The sequence below is a fragment of the Triticum dicoccoides genome, chromosome 7B (genome assembly GCF_002162155.2).
Source record: "Triticum dicoccoides isolate Atlit2015 ecotype Zavitan chromosome 7B, WEW_v2.0, whole genome shotgun sequence".
NCBI lineage: Eukaryota > Viridiplantae > Streptophyta > Magnoliopsida > Poales > Poaceae > Triticum > Triticum dicoccoides.
The window spans coordinates 724,296,351-724,317,958 of record NC_041393.1 but is presented as its reverse complement, the minus strand read 5'-3'; the positions used below and the strand labels follow the sequence as shown (position 1 = coordinate 724,317,958).

The 21,608-nt window shown below is 40.6% G+C and overlaps 1 long non-coding RNA gene across 1 annotated transcript; it reads right to left on the bottom strand.

The window, feature by feature from the left end:
- Window positions 1-19,784: 19,784 nt before the first annotated feature.
- Window positions 19,785-21,342, bottom strand: LOC119335450. Its single transcript, XR_005161879.1, has 3 exons — window positions 21,071-21,342; window positions 20,827-20,905; window positions 19,785-20,015 (listed from the first exon to the last, which is right to left on the bottom strand). It is a non-coding gene; the product is annotated as an uncharacterized LOC119335450 (long non-coding RNA).
- Between the last annotated feature and the right edge of the window lie 266 nt (window positions 21,343-21,608).

Sequence of the window (21,608 nt, the reverse complement as noted above, 5' to 3'; positions counted from 1 at the left end):
CCCAATTTCAAAGCCGTTTTCAAGAAGAAACTTGGTCAAGCATTTATACCATGCTCTAGGAGCTTGTTTAAGACCATAAAGGGCTTTGTGAAGTTTGTAAACATGATTTGGTTTCTTAGGATTAACAAAGCCAGGAGGTTGTTTAACATAAACTTCCTCCTCTATTTCACCATTTAGAAAAGCACTTTTAATGTCCATTTGGTACAAGGTGATATTATGGTGATTAGCATAGGCAAGTAAGATGCGAATGGACTCAAGTCTAGCAACGGGAGCATAAGTCTCACCATAGTCCATACCTTTGACTTGTGTGTAGCCTTGGGCGACGAGACATGCTTTGTTGCGAACTACTTGTCCATCTTCATCTTGCTTGTTGCGAAACACCCATTTGGTACCGATGATGTTGTGGTTGTTGTCGGGCTTCTCAACCAACGTCCAAACTTGGTTTCTCTCAAAGTTGTGTAGCTCTTCATGCATAGCATTTATCCAATCCGGATCTTCCAATGCTTCTTCGACCTTCATAGGTTCAATGCTAGAGATGAAAGAATAGTTTTCACAAAAGTTAGCTAAACGAGTTTTAGAGCGAGTGATTCTCCCGGTTTGAATATCATTGTAGATATGCTCGATGAGATGGTCTTTAGCAACTCTTGCTCGAACTCGTGAAAGCTTTTGCTTGGGTCTCGGTAGAACATCTTCTTCATCTTGTTCTTCTTCTTCTTCTTGATCTTCTTCATTGTTGGCGTTGTCGTTTTCTTGTCGTGGTGGAGAAGGAGGTTGTTGATGTTCGTGATGTTCTTCCTCGTTTTCTTCATCTTGGTGTGTTCCACTTGTGGATGCTTCCGTATCAACTCTTGGTTCACCTTGTCGTGAAGTAGAAGCTTCCACTTGAACAGACGAGGTACTCTCCTTCACCTCCGTTGGACGGACCTTGCCAATAGACAAGTCTTGGATTGCTTCCGAAGGGTCTTTGTCTCCTACATCAATTGGCAATTGCTCTACTTGCAAGCCGTTAGATTCATCAAACTTCACATCTACCATCTCCTCAACCTTTCGGGTGAAATTGTTGTAGACACGGTATGTGTGAGAGTTTGAGCCATAACCTAGTAGGAAACCTTCATGAGACTTAGGAGCAAATATTGAACGACGATGCTTATCAAGAATGTAGCACTTTGAGCCGAATACTCGAAAGTATCCAACTTGGGGTTTGTTACCGGTGAGGGCTCGTATGCCGTCTTGCCGAGTATCTTGTGAAGATACAAGCGATTTGTTGCATGACAAGCTGTCTCAACCGCTTATGCCCAAAAGTGCTTCGGCGTCTTGTACTCATCAAGCATCATTCTCGCCATTTCGATGAGCGTCCGGTTCTTCCTCTCAACAACTCCATTTTGTTGAGGTGTGTACGTAGCCGAGAACTCGTGTGAAATCCCTTCTTCGTCAAGAAAGGTGTCCACATTTGCGTTCTTGAACTCCGTTCCGTTGTCGCTGCGAACCTTCTTGATCTTCACTTCAAACTGATTTTGGGCCTTCCTAGCGAAGTTTTAGAAGATCTTTTGGAACTGCGATTTATCATCGAGAAAGAACACCCACGTAAATCTTGAAAAATCATCAACTACAACTAGACCAAAAGAATTTCCACCGGGACTTTTGTAGGCGTTGAGACCAAAGAGATCCATATGGAGTAGCTCGAGTGGCCTCCTTGTGGTCATGATGTTCTTCACAGTATGTCTTCCTCCAACCTGTTTACCTGCTTGACAAGCACTGCACAGTCTATCTTTATCAAATATGACATCATTAACTCCAAGGATATGATTTCCTTTAATAAGCTTGTCAAGATTTCTCATGCCAACGTGACCTAGTCATCTATGCCATAACCAACCTTTTGAGGATTTAGCAATGAAGCATGTTTTAGGTTGTGCCTTTTTAGAGAAATCAAAAATGTAAATATCACCTCTACGTATACCGGTAAAGACCATTTTATGATTGTCTCAACGAAATACTTGACAATCTACTTCAGTAAATAGGACATTGAAACCGAAATCAGCAAGTCTAGATACTGAAAGTAAGTTGTAGCCAAGATATTCAACGAGCATGACATTCTAAATGGAGCTATCATGTGAGATGGCCACCTTACCAAGGCCAACCACCTTACCCTTTGAGTTATCACCGAAAGTGACATGCTTTCGAGGACTATCATTTTCAGCAAGCTCACGAAACATGTCTTTATCTCCGGTCATGTGATCGGTACATCCACTGTCAAGAACCCATTCCTTTCCTCCTGGCACATATTCCCGAAGATTTTCCATAAGACCAAAATGTCTCAATGCATCATCAAGATCGAAGTCACTATCATCATCCTCATCATAGTATCCATGTTCAACATCGTCATGTGGTGGATCAAGTCCTAGAGAGGGTAATTCGTTAGAGTGAGTTTGACAATGATCTTGCTTATGAATTCTTATAGCTTCAGAAATAATATCACCAATAATTCCAACATCTCCTTTGGCACGCATAAGGTCGGTAAGTTCAAATAGACGATCACCAAACATAGGATCACTAGTATTCATCTTACTCAAGGCAATAGACTTATAGAGAATTTCATCTAGATTTTTCAAGGAATAATTTGGAAAACATTCCTCAAGAAATTTCCATATAGTGTAGGCACACTCAAGAGTAGGCAAGATTCTAATTAAGTTTCTAGGCAAGCCTCTAGTGATAAGATTAACAGTTCTAAGGTTCCTAATCATGTCAATGGATTCATCAGGATGCATAGGATCAACATGAGGTGCACAAGGGCTAGCAATGTACTTGTTCAAATGATATTGATTGAAAATTACAAGCATCTCATTTTTCCACTCATGAAAATACTCTCCATCAAGAATAGGCACTCTATGTCTAAGACTCCCCAAAGTAGACTCATCCATCTTCCTCCAATGGTGATTAAAGCAAGGCAATGGAGACCAATGCTCTGATACCACTTGTAGGATCTTAAGAAGAGGTGTCTAGAGGGGGGGTGATTAGACACTAAGTACCAAAGTTGCAGTTTTTAACTTCTTTTGGTTTAAATGGAGTTTAGGCACAAGTTTAGCATTCTCAATACATAACAAGCAAGCATGCAAAGAGTATGTAGGCAGCAGAAAGTAAAGCATGCAACTTGCAAGAATGTAAAGGGAAGGGTTTGGAGAATTCAAACGCAATTGGAGATACGGATGTTTTTGTCGTGGTTCCGATAGGTGGTGCTATCGAACATCCACGTTGATGGAGACTTCAACCCACGAAGGGTAACGGTTGCGCGAGTCCACGGAGGGCTCCACCCATGAAGGGTCCACGAAGAAGCAACCTTGTCTATCCCACCATGGCCGTCGCCCACGAAGGACTTGCCTCACTAGCGGTAGATCTTCATGAAGTAGGCGATCTCCTTGCCCTTACAAACTCCTTGGTTCAACTCCACAATCTTGTCGGAGGCTCCCAAGTGACACCTAGCCAATCTAGGAACACCACTCTCCAAGAAGTAACAAATAGTGTGTTGATGATGAACTCCTTGCTCTTGTGCTTCAAATGATAGTCTCCCCAACACTCAACTCTCTCTCATAGGATTTGGATCTGGTGGAAAGAAGATTTGAGTGGAAAGCAACTTGGGGAAGGCTAGAGATCAAGATTCATATGGTTGGAATGGAATATCTTGGCCTCAACACATGAGTAGGTGGTTCTCTCTCAGAAATAGGATGCTGGAAGTGTAGGCTTGTTCTGATGGATCTCTCCATGAATGAAGAGGAGGTGGAGGGGTATATATATCCTCCACAAAAATCTAACCGTTACACACAATTTACCAAACTCGGTGGGACTGAATCATAAAACTCGGTCAGACCGATTTAGTAAACCTAGTGACCGTTAGGGTTTTCGGTGGGACTGATATGCAACTCGGTAGGACCGATATGGTTAGGGTTAGGGCATAATGTAATCTTTGTGAGACCGATTACACAAACTCGGTGAGATCGGTTTTGGTAATTAGCTAACCAGAGAGTTGGTCAGGCAAACTCGGTAGGACCGATTACTCAAACTCGGTGGGACCGATTTTGGTAATAAGTTAACCATAAAGTTTGCATTGTAATCTCGGTAGTACCGATTACACAAACTCGGTGAGACCGATTTTGGTAATGAATATACACAGAGAGATTACAATCCCATTTCAGTGAGACCGAGATCCCTATCGGTGAAACCGATTTGCCTAGGGTTTGTGGCAATGGCTATGACATCTGAACTCGGTGGCGCCGGATAGAAAGAATCGGTAGGGCCGAGTTTGACTTTAGGTTTAGGTCATATGTGGATGTGAGAAAGTAGTGGAGGGTTTTGGAGCATATCACTAAGCACATGAAGCAAGAGGCTCATTAAGCAACACCTCATCGCTCCTTGATAGTATTGGCTTTTCCTATAGACTCAATGTGATCTTGGATCACTAAAATATAAAATGAAGAGTCTTGAGCTTGAAGCTTGAGCCAATCCTTTGTCCTTAGCATCTTGAAAGAGTTCCCACATCCTTTGGTCCATGCCACTCCATTGTTGAACTTATCTGAAACATACTAGATAAAAGTGTTAGTCCAACAAGAGATATGTTGACATTAATTACCAAAACCACCTAGGGAGCACTTGTGCTTTCAAGAGGACTAAGGATATGTTTCTCGTCTATGGAGGTGACAAAGAGCTCGTCGTAAAGGGTTACGTCGACGCTAGCTTCGACACAGATCTGGATGACTCTAAGTCACAAACCGGATACGTGTATATGGTGAATGGTGGGGCAGTAAGCTGGTGCAGCTGCAAGCAGAGCGTCGTGGCGGGATCTACATGTGAAGCGGAGTACATGGCAGCGTCGGAGGCAGCGCATGAAGCAATATGGATGAAGGAGTTCATCACCGACCTAGGAGTCATACCCAATGCGTCGGGGCCGATCACTCTCTTCTGTGACAACACTGGAGCTATTGCCCTTGCCAAGGAGCCCTGGTTTCACAAGAAGACCAGGCACATCAAGCGTCGCTTCAACTCCATTCATGAAAATGTTCAAGATGGAGACATAGATATTTGTAAAGTACATACGGACCTGAATGTAGCAGATCCGTTGACTAAACCTCTCCCTAGAGCAAAACATGATCAACACCAGAACTCTATGGGTGTTCGATTCATCACAATGTAACTAGATTATTGACTCTAGTGCAAGTGGGAGACTATTGGAAATATGCCCTAGAGGCAATAATAAAAGATTATTATTATATTTCCTTGTTCATGATAATTATCTTTTATTCATGCTATAGTTGTGTTATCCGGAAATCGTAATACATGTGTGAATACATAGACCACAACATGTCCCTAGTGAGCCTCTAGTTGACTAGCCCGTTGATCGACTGATAGTCATGGTTTCCTGACTATGGACATTGGATGTCATTGATAACGGGATCACATCATTAGGAGAATGATGTGATGGACAAGACCCAATCCTAAGCATAGCACAAGATCGTGTAGTTCGTTTGCTAGAACTTTTCCAATGTCAAGTATCTTTTCCTTAGACCATGAGATCGTGTAACTCCCGGATACTGTAGGAGTGCTTTGGGTGTACCAAACGTCACAACGTAACTGGGTGACTATAAAGGTATATTACGGGTATCTCCGAAAGTGTCTGTTGGGTTGACACGGATCGAGACTGGGATTTGTCACTCCGTATGACGGAGAGGTATCTCTGGGCCCACTCGGTAATGCATCATCATAATGAGCTCAAAGTGAACAAGTGTTTGGTCACGGGATCATGCCTTACGGTACGAGTAAAGTGACTTTCCGGTAACGAGATTGAACAAGGTATTGGGATACCGATGATCGAATCTTGGGCAAGTAACGTACCGATTGACAAAGGGAATTGTATACGGGGTTGTTGAATCCTCGACATCGTGGTTCATCCGATGAGATCATCGAGGAGCATGTGGGAGCCAACATGGGTATCCAGATCCCGCTGTTGGTTATTGACCGGAGAGTCGTCTCGGTCATGTCTACGTGTCTCCCGAACCCGTAGGGTCTACACACTTACGGTTCGGTGACGCTAGGGTTGTAGAGATATGAGTATGCATTAATCCGAAAGTTGTTCGGAGTCCCGGATGAGATCCCGGACGTCACGAGGAGTTCCGGAATGGTCCGGAGGTAAATAATTATATATATGAAGTCAGGTTCCGGCCATCGGGAAAGTTTCGGGGGTCACCGGTATTGTACCAGGACCACCGGAAGGGTCCCGGGGGTCCACCGGGTGGGGCCACCTATCCCGGAGGGCCCCATGGGCTGAAGTGGGAGGGGAACCAGCCCCTGGTGGGCTGGTGCGCCCCCCCTTGGGCCCCCCTGCGCCTAGGGTTGGGAAACCCTAGGGGTGGGGGCGCCTCCATCTGGCTTGGGGGGCAAGCCACCCCCCTGGCCGCCGCCCTCCCTTGGAGATCCCATCTCCTAGGGCCCCCCCCCCTAGAGGACCTATATAAAGAGGGGGAGGGAGGGCAGCCGCACCCATGCTCTTGGCGCCTCCCTCTCCCTCTTCTACACCTCTCCCTCTCGCAGACACTTGGCGAAGCCCTGCCGAGATCATTGCTGCATCCACCACCACGCCGTCGTGCTGCTGGATCTTCATCAACCTCTCCTTCCTCCTTGCTGGATCAAGAAGGAGGAGACGTCTTCCCAACCATACGTGTGTTGAACGCGGAGGTGTTGTCCGTTCAGCACTAGGATCATCGGTGATTTGGATCACGACGAGTACGACTCCCTCAACCCCGTTCTCTTGAACGCTTCTGCTCGATCTACAAGGGTATGTAGATGCACTCCTCTCTCTCGTTGCTAGATGAACTCATAGATTCATCTTGATGAAACCGTAGGAAAATTTTTATTTTCTGCAACGTTCCCCAACAAAGAACGACTGCAGTGTGGAGGGAAAGGGTTGGTGGGAACTTATGGCAGGATAGGGTGGCGGGAACATATGGAGGGAAAGAGTTGGCGGGAAAATATTGAGGGAAAGAGTTGCGTGAATTATTATTTTCAATGTCCAAGATGGGCAATGGTTGCACAACATTCATAAGTCAAAATTAAAAAAAAATCATTTCGGCCTAACTTAAGCCGAAGAGCGCACCCATGCAGCTTCGGCCTCCCGTTCACGCGAAATGGTGGGGCCCAGGGACTCTTCGGCCTACTGCTGACCAAAGAGTACTCTTCGGCCTACTGTTGACCAAAGAGTCCTTTTCAGCCCAACTACGGATCTCTTCGGCCAATGCGTGACCAAAGTGCCCTCTTCGGCCAACTGCCAACCGAAAACACTCTCTTCGGCCCACACGAGGTTTTGATTTATTTATTTTTGCATTAGATGGTATAGTTTCCGAATTTTCTATAAAAACATGATAGTTTTGGAAAAATCAAAAATCTATGTAGAAAAAATTGTCCAGGACGATATAGAGTGAATGGTAAAATTCTAATATAGTGTTGATTTTGTATTTTTAACCAACAATACAATGAAAGTCATTTCGTCCCAAAATTTTAATAAAGCGTAAAACTTTAACAAGTTTTTTGCTAACAAAGTTCATGATTTTTGACCATTTTTTAAATCACTTTTTTTAAACTGGTGCAGCTAGCCCATGTTCCATTTGTTCCCCTACTTTAGGGCCTTCCATTTTATGATTTCCCATTGGAGTTCAATTTAGCAGACTTCGTAGCTTGGGTCACGAGTCTACCCAAGGGCAGCATCCACCATGGCATGGCCTTGGGAAGGCATGAGAATGACTTCTTTGAATCCAGTCCTATTATTAGCACTTGTATTCACAAATACTAATGCTTGATCTCGTCTTTAGCTCGACTCTATGTCTTATCATATATGATGTGTGTGAAAAAATATGCTTGTATATAAAATTTATTGATACATATTCGTACGAAAAACATCAAAATACACATGAAAATTGGAGTGGAAGCAGGGAAAATACCCTAATACAACTGGTTGTATATGCACCTGATCGGATAAATCTGTGATTTTTTTGACCAATTCAGGAAAATTAAATGTTCTTTTAAACTTGTTTGGCAACAAATTTGACCTACTAATGTACTCGTATAACAATTTCAACAAATAAAAACTACCACAAAATCTCTGAAATAAAAACAAATGTCCATGACAATATAGAGTGAATAGCACCTCTAATATAGCGCTGATTTTGTTTTTTTACAAACAACACCACAAAAGTCATTTCATCCCCAAACATTTACACTAATGTAACGCTTTATCAAGTTTGTCATCCACAAATTTCATGATTTTTGACAATTTTTGGAACCAATACATTTTTTTAAAACAGTTGCACCCACCCCCGTGTTCCATTCGTTCCCCTTCTTTGGGGCCATCCATTTTATCATCTGCATTTGGAGTTCCACATAGCAGACTGAGCAAACATGTCTCACTAGTCTGCCCAAGGGAAGCATCTGCCATGGGTAAGCCCTTTAAAAGGCTTGAGAAGGACTTTTTTAAAACCATTCATGTTACTAATTATAGTACTTACTAACACTAATGCCTGATCTCCTTTTTTTGCGGGTGAAATGCTTGATCTCCTTTGTTGCTAGACTCCATGTCTTATAAAGATATATGCAGATATGAAGCAAGTGAAAATATGAGCTTGTTCATAAAAACTATTGATACATATCGGCGTGAAAAACATCAAAATACACACGAACGAATGGAGTGTGCGCAAGGAAAATACCCCGATACACCTGGTTGTATATGCACCTGATAAAGAACATTCCTGATTTCTTTTTGCAATTCAGGAAAAATTCAAAATCTTTGAAACTTCTATGGCAACAAACTTGACATATTGTCGTAACGTATAAAAATTTCGACAAAGAAAAACTAAAGTAAAAAGTCTGAGCATAAAAAATTTGTGCAGGAAAATTAGAGTGAATAGTACCTCTATTATAGTGTTGATTGTTTTTCATTAACAGTACCAAAAAAGTCATTTTGCCCCAAATTTTTTTACAAGAGTGTATCCATTTAATAAATTTATTGCCAACAAACTTCTATGGCACCTACCCCTCATTACATTCATTCCCCTCCTATGGGGCCTTCCATTTTATGATTCCCGATGGACAACTTAGCAAATTGAGCAAAAGCTTTGGTCACGAGTCTACTCGAGGGCAACATCTGCCATGACATGACCTTGGTAAGGCTTGTGAAGGACCGTTTTTTAAAACCAATCATACTATTACTTTTTGTATTCACTAATACTAATGCATGCTCTTCTCTCTAGCCCGACTCCATGTCTGATCAAGATATGTGCATATATGAAGCACGTGGAAAAAATGAATTGATACATATATAAAAGCTGTTGATACATATGTCGGTATGAAAACATCAAAATACACACGAAGGAATGGAGTGCACACAGGGAAAAGACCATGATACACGTGGTTGTATATCCACCTGATAAAGTTTCTTGAATTTTCTTTAACAATTCAAGAAAAAGTTAAAAATCTTTGAAACTTTTGTGGAAACAAACTTGACCTACTTATGTACTCGTATACAAATTTTGACAAAGAAAAACAATTGTAAAAAATCTGAGCATAGAAAACAAATTGTCCAAGACAATACAATGTGAATAGTAACTCTAATATAGTGTAAAATTACTTCCGTTTTGAAAACGGGTGCACCAACTGTTGGGAAACGTAGCATGCAATTTCAAAAAAAATCCTACGCTCACGCAAGATCTATCTAGAAGATGCATAGCAACGAGAGAGGGAGAGTGTGTACACGTATCCTCGTAGACCGAAAGCAGAAGCATTTGATTAACGAGGTTGATGTAGTCGAACGTCTTCTCGCCGACTGATCAAGTACCAAACATACGCACCTCCGAGTTCTGCACACGTTCAACAGCCAAGGGGGCGCCCAAGTAGGAGGAATCCTACTTGGGGCCCTAATCCTATTCGGCTCCCCCCTTTCCATATCTTCCGGAGGGGGAAGGAAGGAGGAGGGAGGAGGGAAGGAAGGGGGAGGCCGAATCCCTCCCCTTCCTTCTCTCTTCCCCTCTTTCCTTCCCCTCTCCTAATTCGGCCTACATGGGGTGCACCAGCCCCTTAGGGGCTGGTTTGTCCCCCACTTGGCCCATTAGGCCCATGTAGTTTGCCGGGGGTTGCCCGAAACCCCTTCCGGTGATCCATACGTGCCCGGTACCCCCGGAACACTTCCGATGTCCGAATACTATCGTCCTATATATGAATCTTTACCTATCAATCATTTCGAGACTCCTCGTCATGTCCGTGATCTCATCCGGTACTCCAAAAAACATTCGGTCACCAAATCACATAACTCATAAATACAAATTGTCATCAAACGTTAAGCGTGCGGACCCTACGGGTTCGAGAACTATGTAAACATGACCGACACACCTCTCCGGTCAATAACCAATAGCGGAACCTGGATGCTCATATTGGCTCCCAAATATTCTATGAAGATCTTTATTAGTCGAACCGTTATGACAACATATGTTATTCCCTTTGTCATCGGTATGTTACTTGCCAGAGATTCGATCGTCGGTATCTTCATACCTAGTTCAATCTCGTTACCAGCAAGTCTCTTTACTCGTTCCGTAATGCATCACCCCACAACTAACTCATTAGTCACATTGCTTGCAAGGCTTCTTATGATGTGCATTACCAAGAGGGCCCAGAGATACCTCTCCGATACTCGGAGTGACAAATCCCAATCTTGATCTATGCCAACCCAACAAACACCTTCAGAGATACCTGTAGAGCATCTTTATAATCACCCAGTTATGTTGTGACGTTTGATAACACACAAGGCATTCCTCCGGTGTCCGGGAGTTGCATAATCTCATAGTCGGAGGAATATATATTTGACATAAAGAAAGCAGTAGCAATAAAGCTGAATGATCATTATGCTAAGCCAACGGATGGGTCTTGTCCATCACGTCATTCCACCAATGATGTGATCCCGTTATCAAATGACAACTCATGTCCATGGCTAGGAAACTTAGCAATCTTTGGTCAACGTGCTAGTCTAGTAGAGGCATACTAGGGACATGGTGTTTTGTCTATGTATTCACACATGTATCAAGTTTTCGGTTAATATAATTCTAGCATGAATAATAAACATTTATCATGAATAAGGAAATATAAAATAACAAATTTATTATTACCTCTAGGGCATATTTCCTTCAGTCTCCCACTTGCACTAGAGTCAATAATCTAGTTCACATCTCCATGTGATTTAACACCAATAGTTCACATCTATATGTGATTAACACCCATAGTTCACATCGCCATGTGACCAACAACCAAAGGGTTTACTAGAGTCAATAATCTAGTTCACATCGCTATGTGATTAACACCCAAAGGGTACTAAGGTGTGATAATGTTTTTCTTGTGAGAGAAGTTTAGTTCACGGGTCGGCCATATTCAGAGCCGTATGTATTTTGCAAATTTTCTATGTCTACAATGCTCTGCATGGAGCTACTCTAGCTAATTGCGCCCACTTTCAATATGTATCCAGATTGAGACTCAAAGTCATCCGGATCGGTGTAAAAGCTTGCATCGACGTAACTCTTTATAACGAACTATTTATCATCTCCATAACCGAGAAATAGTTTCTTAGTCCTCTCAGGTAACTAAGGATAACTTTGACCGATGTCTAGTGATCCACTCCTGGATCACTATCGTACCCCCTTGCCAAACTCATGATAAGGTACACAATAGGTATGGTACACAGCATAGCATACTTTATAGAACCTATGGCTGAGGCATAGGGAATGACTTTCATTCTCTTTCTATTTTTTGCTGTGGTCAGGTTTCGAGTCTTACTCAACTTTACACCTTGCAACACAGGCAAGAGCTCCTCCTTTGACTGTTCTATTTTGAACTACTTCAAAATCTTGTCAAGGTACGTGCTCATTGCAAAATCTTAGCAAGCGTCTTGATCTATCTCTATAGATCTTGATGCCCAATATGTAAGCAGCTTTACCGAGGTCTTTCTTTGAAAACTCCTTTCAAACTCTCCTTTATGCTTTCCAGAAAATTCTACATCATTTTTGGTCAACAATATGTCATTCACATATACTTATCACAAAGGTTGTAGTGGTCCCACTCACTTTCTTATAAATACATGCTTCACTGCAAGTCTGTATAAAACTATATGCTTTGATGAACTCATGAAAGTGTATATTCCAACTCCGAGATGCTTGCACCAGTCCATAGATATGGATCGCTGGAGCTTGCACATTTTGTTAGCACCTTTAGGATTGACAAAACCTTCTGGTTGCATCATATACAACTCTTTTTTAATAAATCCATTAAGGAATGCAGTTTTTATATCCATTTGCCAGATTTCATAAAATGTGGCAATTGCTAACATGATTCGGACAGACTTAAGCATCGATACGAGTAAGAAAATCTCATCGTAGTCAACATCTTGAACTTGTCGAAAACCTTTTGCGATAATTCGATCTTTGTAGATAGTAACACTACCATCGTTGTCCGTCTTCCTATTGAAGATACTTTTTTTTTATGGCTCGCTGATCATCGAGCAAGTCAACCAAAGTCCACACTTTGTTTTCATACATGGATCCTATCTTAGGTTTCATGGCCTCAAGTCATTTATCGAAATCTGGGCTCATCATCGCTTCTTCATAGTTCGTAGGTTTATCATGTTCTAGTAACATGACTTCCAGAACAGGATTACCGTACCACTCTAGTGCGGATCGTGCTCTAGTTGACCTACGAGGTTCTGTAGTAACTTGATCTGAAGTTTCATAATAATCATCAATAGCTTCCTCTCTAGTTGGTGTAGGCATCATGGGAACGGATTTCTCGAATGAGCTACTTTCCAAATTGAGAGAATGTACAATTACCTCATCAAGTTCTACTTTACTTCCACTCACTTATTTCGAGAAAACTCCTTCCCTAGAAAGGTTCCATTCTTGGCAACAAAGATCTTGCCTTCGGATCTGTGATAAAAGGTGTACTCAATTGTTTCCTTAGTGTATTATATGAAGATGCACTTTTCCGATTTGGATTCAAGCTTATCAGGCTGAAGCCTTTTGACATAAGCATCACTACCTCAAACTTTAAGAAACGACAGCTTAGGTTTATTGTCAAACCACAGTTCATACGGTGTTGTCTCAACGGATTTTGACGGTACCCTATCTAACGTGAATGCAACTGTCTCTAATGCATAACCCCAAAACGATAGTGCTAAATCGGTAAGAGACATTATAGATTGCACCATATCTAATAAGTATGGTTACGATGTTCGGACAAACCATTACGCTGCGGTGTTCCAGGTGGCATGAGTTGTGAAACTATTTCACATTGTTTTAGATGAAGGTCAAACTCGTAACTCAAATATTCGCCTCTGCGATCAGATCGTAGAAACTTTATTTGCTTGTTATGATGATTCTCCACTTCACTCTGAAATTCTTTGAACTTTTTCAAATGTTCCAGACTTGTGTTTCATTAAGTAGATATACCCATATCTGCTCAAATCATCTGTGAAGGTCAGAAAATAACGATACCCGCCACGAGCCTGAACACTCATCGGACCGCATACATCGGTATGTATTATTTCCAATAAGTCATTAGCTCGTTCCATTGTTCCGGAGAACGAAGTTTTTGTCATCTTGCCCATAAGGCATTCGCAAGTATCAAATGATTCATAATCAAGTGATTCCAAAAGCCCATCAGCATGGAGTTTCTTCATGCACTTTACACCAATATGACCTAAACAGCAGTGCCACAAGTATGTTGCACTATCATTATCAACTTTGCATCTTTTGATATCAATATTATGAATATTTGTATCACTACGATCGAGATTCAATAAACCATTAACATTGGGTGTATGACCATAAAAGGCTTTATTCATGTAAACATAATAACAATTATTCTTTGTCTTAAATGAATAATCGTATTGCAAATAAACATGATCTAATCATATTCATACTCAACGCAAACACCAAATAACATTTATTTATGTTTAACACTAATTTCGAAAGTATAGGTAATGTGCGATGATGATCATATCAATTTTGGAACCACTTCCAACACACATCATCACTTCACCCTCAACTAATCTCAATTTATTCTGCAACTCATGTTTCGAGTTACTAATCTTAGAACCCGAACAGGTATCAAATACCTAGGGGCTACTACGAGCACCAGTAAGGTACACATTAATAACATGCATATCAAATATACCTTTGTTCACTTTGTCATTCTTTTTATCTATCAAATATTTGGGGTAGTTTCGCTGGCCCACCAGACTCGGCTTGTAGGCGCCAGGGAGCTTCCCTGGCGCCTGAAGCGCCGGATAGGAGCCCCCGCAGAGAGGAGAGCAGCGCCCGAGGCCCAGACTGCACGTTATGATAAATCGTTTATCAATCACATGCACCGTCGATCAATTCGCCCAGCCCATCTCAGTTGTACGCATAGCTTTTCAGTCCGGTTTCGAGAACCTTCTAGAAGGCTTTGTTTCATTTATTGTTTTATTGTCTTTTTCTTTTTCATAGTTTTTTTCGTTTTTTACTTTCTTTCTTATTTCTTATTTTAATTTTTTCATAAATTATCAAAATTTAAAAAATATTCAAATCTTAGAAGAATATTCGGAATCTTATAACATTATTTGTTCTTTCAAATAATGTTAGAAGTTTCAATTTGTTTTTCAGATTTTGTAAAATTGGTTCACTTTTGTAAAAACAATTAAAAAACAAATCAAGCTTTTTAAAACACTAACAACTTTCCAAATTTATTCACTTAAAAAAACAAAATCAGATTTTCGTATTTTTTCTAAAAATGTTCTCATTTTCAAAAAAATGTTCATGTTTTCAAATTATTTTGGATAATAAAGTTTTATTTTTCAAAAAATTTCGAAAATTCAAATTTTCACATTTTCAAAAATCATTCGCATGTAAAAAACATATAATTTTTCATCTTTTAAATAATATTTTATAATATTGTTTGTGTATTTGTTAAACATAGACAATAAATAAATAAGAAACATAAATTATAAGAAAATATAAAAATAATGAAGAATCGAAAGGAAATAGAAACACACAAAAGAAATTCTGCTAAAGAGAGTAAAACCAGTTCCCAAAAAGGGCTAAAAAACTAAGAAAATGAATTCAAAAAGAGAAATCATACAAAACCACTTCTTTCATGTCCATTATTGGGCGATGACCCATGTCGGGGCGCTAAAGGCAAGCGAATGTATATTTCGCAACGGGCAGGATATAGCCTTTCCGTCTTCTCCTTCCATGTGCATCAATCGATGCATAGACCCAGTTGGTTTGTTCATTTATCCTGTCTTATATCAAAATCATCTTCTATCTATCTATCTATCTATCTATCTATTATATTATTAAAATGATAGAAAACGAACGGAGGAGATTTATATTATTAAAACGATAGAAAACGAACGGAGGAGATTAATTAGTCTAGAGCTATGACATTTGAACGGCCTAGATTTAATACCATATATGTCACAACCCACGTAATAGATTTTTTTTATCAAGTACTAGAACCAAAGCTGCCTAAATAAATCTGTATACAAGTCGGTCACTTGCATGTCGGAAGTTAAGATGAGTCCGGGAAGGACACAAACGGGCACCAAACCAACAGATGCACGTTGGTTCCGTGAAAAGAAATTTTATCCACTTAAAAAAAGGACTCAAATACGTATTAGGGCAGCACATGCATGTAGACTTAACCAGACGCTGGTGAAGGAGTACAAGGCGCAGCCATGCATTAAACAAATGTATGTTAGCAGCCACCTAGGCGTGGAAATCTAAACCGGCAAGGTGTGGCGTACGAGTCCATTCACGTGATGACCTCAGCAGTGAGTGGTGACATCAACAGTAGAACAATAAATATTGTTTTCATTGCTTCATTCTAATTCGATGTGACAAATTGAAATAACCTTATGTTAGCAAGTACGTCTTATGTAGTGAAAAAGTAGTTGTTTGATTTACGCATGAAAATCAATTAATTATAAATAAATACATACCTAGAAGTCTGTCACGCGGACGTATGGTAACGTCCACACAAATCATGTATAAAATGATAACCTTCTAGGATACACAAGCATGTTACGTGCCTATAAATTGTACTGTAGGCCATGCAACCCCGATACATGGAGAAAAAGCAGCGAGTAGCACCTTGATGAGTCGGCAAAGCAAATAAACAATGACCTATTTAAAAAATCATCCATCTAAAAATTCATAATTATAGAATTTCATCAATTTTTGGAATTGAATAATTAAGTCTCTGTGGATTCCAAAAGATTGGAAAAAATATTTATATCACAAAGACATGCACATTTAAGGTAATTTCATCGCCGAGCTCGGGATCGATTGAAGAAAAAGAGTAGAAAGGCTTTCAACAGACCATAAAATATGGGTATGTAACTAACCATGCCATCACAGTACACAGGAAAACATGTTTACAGCTACAGAGAAGTCGTAACAAGGGTTAAAGGAATGTCATGACGAGGTGTATAACACAACAAATTGAAAGAAAATTATATCCCTTGAAATTAAGTGTGTATAAATTGGCAAGTAGATTTGTATGTTGCAAGGAAAGGTGGATTGAGCAAACGAGATTATGATAATCCACTAAAATGCCAAATGCAGCCATAATGTTAAATATCTCGGAAGTAGCAACGTGCATGGATGCTTAGATGTATAACAATGTGTGTGTGTGTGTGTGTGTGTGTCTAATAGTAGGAAAATAGATTCATAAGCATGTGTAGGGTTGATATGAGTGACATAGGATACGACTGGGGGCATATACATGAACCAATGATCACAACTAAGATATCTAAGAATAATAGTACTCCCTCCGTTTCTTTTTTGTCTGCATATAAAATTTTGTCAAAGTCAAGCTTTGTAAAGTTTGACTAACTTTATTTTTAAAAAAAAATCAGCAATCACAATATGAAATTAATATTATCAGATGCACCATGAAATGTATTTTCATACTATAAAGTTTTAGTATTGTGATGGTTCATCTTCTTTTATATAATTTTGGTCAATCTTTGTTTAGTTTGACTTCAACCAAATTTTATACGTTGAGTAAAGCGGAGGCAGTAGTAAACAATGCTTTGTACAAAGTGTATGTTATGCAAAAATAGCAAATAAAGTAAAAAATGGTTAGCCACAGAAAAAGGAAATATTATTATCATAATCCATCACAATTCTAATTTGCTACTAGAATATATTCTTTTTGTGAGAAGAAGAAAACAAAATATTAAAATTGTCCAACTCTTACAAGGCCTTACATTCAAAATCGAACAACAAAACACATAAAATGCATATATGAAGAAAACATGTTTTATTTAGCATTTTATGTGTCATTGAAAAAGAAATAAAAGATTTTGTTAAGGGGCACATTAGCAAAACTTCCAAAGATTTTTGTTATCATTTTATGTGTTATCTTTTTTTCACGGATACATAAATGCTAATGTTGTAGTATCTGAAATCAGATGAGATGTTGCATGTTATATTTGGGCCAAAGGTTTTAGTCTGACACCAAATGACATAAAGGTGTTCAAAAGCAGAATTATCAGAATATATTTAAAACCTAATATGATAAGGAAATGGTAACAAATCTAGCCGCGCAAATGCGCGGGTCACCCTGCTAGTTTGGTTTAATTTAGTTGTCTTTATCATTATCACGAATTGAGTTTGTAGGGGATACAGGGCTAGTAGACCCAGACCCAAGAGAAAAGAGGCCATTAGGTCGCTTTAGGTGTGGTTTACATAATTACATTCCTTCTTTCTTTTGAGTTGTGGTCTACATTCGGTGTTCTTTAGTTCTGTGTCTGCATTCGTTCTAACCCTGTTTATGTCTTTGTTACAACATTATGGTGAGCGATCGAATGCGTTTTTATCCCTTATTACTTGATCTACGCGCGACCCACAATATTCATGTCCATTTGATAATGTTGTCCTGAAATCCATCGAGTGCGTGTGTGTGGGGTTCGTAAATGGGTTCAGTCTTGCACGGGGGACCCAACTTCCTTAACATAAGCTCATTACGTCAAACCGTTTATCGCCTGGTCGTTACTTAGTTATTTTTGCCTTAAAATGTCACACAACAACCTTTTTTTATTACCAACCGCGTCTCTCCTTCTATTACACGTTAAAAAAATGCCGTGCAGGAAGTAAGTTGCCCCACCTGTCAGGATATCACATCACCTCACTAGCAGGACGTAACGGTCAATGACGTTGACTCGACGGCGGTCCTCCGTTTGGCCTTTTGTGAGCAGGTGGTGGAGTGGGAAGAAAAAAAGTGAGCAAAATAGGGGCCCGAAAATAGAAAACCCTTTATTTTATGGGAGATGATAGGCGCCGGTGCGCCGGCCTAAACATTTCGGCCGGTCGTGTCCCAGCCGCCCGATTGGCCCACCCTAAGCCATTGGATCCTTATCCATCCGGGTCGTTCTTCTTCCTTCCCCCACTCTGTTATTCGCGTCCTGATCCACTCGTAGGTCCCCGCATGGTGGCCACCCCCTCTCCCCCTCGCCTCACAGCGGGTCCTCAGGGTCGTCCCTGAAGCTCGCCGGACCACCGCCGCTCGCTGGATCGCCGTCGTTGGCTGAGTCGTCGTCGTTGGCTTTGGTTGTCACAGCTTTCAAAATACTGGTTCCAGCAAAACTAGATGCTGGTTGAAGCAAAATTTCTTGTCGGTTGTAGAAAAAATTGCTTGGCGATCCCAATGAAGAAAAAATGCTCTGCATCTCTAGAAAACACATGGGCTCCAGCAAAAAAAGATATTGGTTGAAGCAAAACTGCTCCCCGGTTGTATCAAAAATGACATGCCGATCCCAATGAAGAAAAATGCTTCCGTACTCGCATCCATGAAAATCGCTGGTTCCAGCAAAAATGTTGGATAGTTCCAGCAAAAACAATGGCTGGTTGAAGCAAAAAACAGAGTCGCGGGGGTCACATGTCATGGAGATTGATATAGCAAAAATCCACAAACGTCGGTAGTAACAAAAACCAAAACGGTTGTAGCAAAATGATTCGCCGGTTCCAGCAAAGATCACCATGGTAGCAGATTTTGGGTGGGTGAGTGGCAGCAAAAACATGGGCTAGTTCCAGCAAAAACAAACATGGTTGTAGCAAAATTCTGCTGCGGCGGCCATGAAGAGCAGCGCAGCTGCGGGCGGCCATGGCGACGAGCGTTGGTTCGCACCCTAGCATCGTCGCGACGCCGGCGAGCCCCCCGCGTCATCTCCACTCACTAGGGGGCACCCTGCATCAACGCTTGGTGCTTTCGGCATGCCGATTCCTGGCGATGCGCGCCTCGGGATGAATCTGCGCCATGGCATTAGGCCAAAGGAGGGAGGATGTGTCGGTGGCCATGAATCGGTGGTGGTGGCTGGGATAGTTGAGGGGATAAACTGGGTGAGAGGTGAGAGAGAGAAGAGATAGAGGAGAGATTGAATGGCTGTAATTGCTTGTTTGGATACGTTGGATTAGCCAAACTAGTTTTTCGTGAGCTCATATAACCGCCCAACAAACTAAAATCATGTTTGGGGCCTCCAACAAAAGCGTGGATATCTAAAATTCTGTTTCCACAAAGCCAGGAAACTGCGTTTTATCAAAAACGACTAATACTCGTTTTTGAGAAAACAAGATTACAGAAAACTCTCCGTAACAAACTTTTTTCTCTCCGCTCCTTCCTCAACAAACTTATTGGCGCCATTTCTTCCCTCCCGCAGCCACTTTCACGCACCATTTTTTCCATCGCTTCTATATAAACTGGACGGTGGTAGAACAAACCTCGGCAAAACAGATCTGGAAACCTAGTTCAATGGCTAGCCGCTAACACCTGTTGTGATCACCGATTCCTTGGCCGCCGGCGCTAGGCTGGGAACACCGATTACTGGCAGTTGGCCGCTGCTGGGAAGACAAGGGATCTCTTCCTGAACTTGTTTTCATCAGCAGCATTCAATTTGCAGATTCGTCATCCTACAGGTAAGGTCCATAATCATGAACTGATCAACATACTGAAATTTGTAGTGAGAAGGTTCATGCTTTAAGTACATGAGTGCAACTACGAAACTGAAATTGCAAATCTGTAGCATCTGTGTGTTTACTTGAGTTATGAATAGCCAATTATTCCTATAGATTAGACACATATATAAATTGGCAGGTTCTTGTTTTTACTACAGTAGAGGCCATCCTTGTAGATGCAATGCCCTTCATGATAATTTCCTTAGATCATAATTAGTGCCAAAGGTAACAAAGATTGCAGTATTCGTGTAACCTACATGATTTAACTAGTAATCATTTTATTGCTTTATTTCCCTTTAGGAAATATGGATGACCAAATCAAAAGTATTAAGAAGGAAAAGACCGATAAGCAGGTCACAAAGCGCCACACATGGAAATCTTCAGAGGACAAAATATTGCTGAACATACTAAAAGATCAAACTATAAATGGAGGGAAGGAAGGAACAGGATACACAAAAAAAGCATGGCGTGAAATCCTAGAACAGTTCAATGAGTCAAAGGTAGACAAGCTTGAGTTGCAACAAATAAAAAATCGTCATAAGTACTACAGGAGTTGTTATGCTACCATGGACAGACTTCTAAAACACACAGGATTTGGTTGGGATGATGATGACAAAATGATCAAAGCTCCAGAAGAAAAATGGGCGGAACTCATTTTGGTAAGTTTAAGCATATTAATTTTTATATAATTGCCATATCATACACTTGACCAGTACACTAACAATGAACTTACAAACTGCAGAAGGATAAGAATATTCAAGAATACCGAGATAAAGTGTGGCCTAGTTGGATAGACCTGCAAGACATATGTGCGAGCTCTACTGCATCCGGACTCGGTGCTGTATCTAGCAAAGGGAAAGGTGAAACAATTAAAGCACATATTGATCTGAATGAGGTAGTACAAGTAGAATCTGATGAAATAAATGATTCCACTATTGATTGTCCTAAGAAGCCTAATAGCAACAAGGCAGAGAAAAAGAAGAAGTGCAATGCAAGTGGATCACAAGAACCTTCAAAGGGGCATAAGCGATCAGCTGATGATGCTATAAACGCAATTGATCGCCTAGCGGACGCATCACTCATCATCGCTGAATCAAAGAAAAATGCAGCACAACAGATAGAAGCTTACTCAGTCAAAGCATGTATGAAGATATTAAATAGCATGCCTGGACTTGAGGCAAATAAAAAATTGAAAGCTGCAGAAGCATTTGAACATGCCAATAAAAGGGCGATTTTCGTGGAGATGGATGAAGAGACTCGGTCTCTTTGGGTTGACAATGCGTAGTTCTTTTTCTTGTAGTGTACCTTTGGGTGTTGAGATTAAGTCATATGTGCAATTTTTCATTAATCCTTCTGTAATTTTGTTTTCAAACAATCAATGTCAGTTGCAAATTTATATATTTGTTTGGTTGGTGCTGCTTGTTAATTATATGATCCAATTATAAATTCCTACTCTTGATATTTGGAGTTATATATATGTATGTTCTTCAGATCAATAAAGAACCCAAAATATAAAATTGATGGCACACATTTCATTTATGCTGATTA